Genomic DNA, 2152 nt, shown 5'->3' on the forward strand with positions numbered 1-2152 from the left:
TAAACAAAACATTCTTTTTGGGGCTTCCCTGGTGGCGCAGTGGTTGAGAGTCCGCCTGCCGATGCGGGGGACGCGGGTTCGTGCCCCGGTCTGGGAGGATCCCACATGCCGTGGAGCGGCTGGGCCCGTGAGCCATGGCCGTTGAGCCTGCGCGTCCGGAGCCTGTGCTCCACAACGGGAGAGGCCACAACAGTGAGAGGCCCACATACCACACAAAAAAAAACCAAAAAAAAAAACCCATTCTTTTTGAATCTAATATTGTCACTAAGAAAGCATCTGTTCAACTTAACTGATTCTCTCAGTAAAGAAGAGGAAGAAGAGGAGGAGGAGGAGAAAGAGGAAAAGAAGGAATAGCCTATTGGAAATAAATTTTAAAATTCTAAACTGCTTCAAGAATGACTTGTCTTATCTTTGGACTAATTATTACCCTACTTACAGTTCATCAAAAGTAAGCCAAAACTGGAAGGTACTATTCCTCTAAATGTGGTATTAAAGATAGTTTTCAGAAATTGGTAACTCATGATTCTCACACATATATAAAAATGAACATGTGTTAAAGATTTTATTTTTCTCATCTGATTTGAAGGAACCAAGCAGATATTATTACTGGTTCAAAGGAAAAGGCAAAAGGGCAGGGCCTCCCTGGTGGCGCAGTGGTTGAGAGTCCGCCTGCCGATGCAGGGGATACGGGTTCGTGCCCCGGTCTGGGAGGATCCCATATGCCGCGGAGCGGCTGGGCCCGTGAGCCATGGCCGCTGGGCCTGCGCATCCGGAGCCTGTGCTCCGCAACGGGAGAGGCCACAACAGTGAGAGGCCCGCATACCGCAAAAAAAAAAAAAAAAAAAAAAAAAAAAAAAAAAGGCAAAAGGGCACAAAATGATATGGAGTAAAAAAAAAAAAATGTAAAGGTGAATTGCAAATGGGGACAAAACTGGATTCCCTAGAAGGGAGGCAATCAATTAAAATCACTACCAAACAGGATAGCATTTACATATCTGTTAGTTACCTATAATTCACAAATAATTGCAAAGTGGTTCGAAGACAATGAATAGGGCTAGAATTCATAACCTGGAAAGGTATGCTGTAGAGAGTACATAGTTATTCTCGTGAAACACACACACACACACAAAAAAACATTTCTACAGTGATTTCCCCTAGATAATGTAGCGGAATGGTACAAACAGGGGCCTATTATACCAAATCATTAGTGAAGGAGGGTAAATTGTGCTTCTAACAATGGGAGACCACCTCCTCTAAAACCACTCTAGTTCAGATGCAGTATTTCCCTTCATATGCATCCTTCTCTCAAACTGCAGTCAGTGCTGTCTGACGTTGGCAGATATTGCCTCATGAAGTCAGCCCCTTATAACCACTCTGCTGATACATTCTCTCTTAAGCACAGCACATCACAGTTTATCTTCTAAACGGTGAGAAACGTAGACATCTATCGATTCATTTGGTCCCCATGTTTGTATCCCTCTTTCTTGAAATTTTAGCAAAGCAACTCAACACATACGTAGGCTTTTCATTCTCATTTTTCATTCCTATCATTATTCTTACATATTAGACAATTATGAGCACTTCGGCTCACGATGAGTTTCTTTTCATCTTCATTTCCCCTTCTTATGTTCCTCCACAATTACAGTTAAGTATTAATCTGCAGACTGATCACAAGGTAAGGCCAAGGACACAGGTATCATCCAAGCTGATGGCATCAGTGATTTAAATGATATACTTTATTGGATGATACTCGTGGTGCTAGCCTCCTCCCTACAGAATAATTCTGTCATTTGCTGTTTCCCTAGAGATTGGGCCTCAAGTCCCCTTATTATACTAGCAGTCATTAAAACCTTAGCACTTTCTTTTTTTCTTATCTTCCTTTCCCTTCCTCCTTTAAACATTTTAAAGGATGTGGAAAGTGCTAGAGTAGCTACATAGAGGAGACAAAAAAGTCCCAACTTCCAGGGCTATTGAGTCAGTAGAGATAACAGATATCCCCCAAATAATTAGAATTATAGCATTGTGATAGTATTGTTATAGTAGAAACTTTAAAACGCTCTGCAGGGGCCAAGAAGAGAGAGTGCTTAAAACTTTTTGCATCTGCCAGGGGAAATCTTGACGTCTTCATCTGCACTATTAAATTAAAATTTTA

At 41.6% G+C, this 2152-nt stretch overlaps 1 long non-coding RNA gene across 1 annotated transcript; it reads left to right on the plus strand.

Annotated features, from left to right (window-relative positions):
* The first annotated feature begins 589 nt into the window (after positions 1 to 589).
* Positions 590 to 965, plus strand: LOC309814916. Its single transcript, XR_014295774.1, has 2 exons — positions 590 to 623; positions 862 to 965. It is a non-coding gene; the product is annotated as an uncharacterized lncRNA (long non-coding RNA).
* The last annotated feature ends 1187 nt before the right edge of the window (positions 966 to 2152 follow it).

Source organism: Mesoplodon mirus, assembly GCF_964341445.2.
Source record: "Mesoplodon mirus genome assembly, chromosome: 13".
NCBI lineage: Eukaryota > Metazoa > Chordata > Mammalia > Artiodactyla > Ziphiidae > Mesoplodon > Mesoplodon mirus.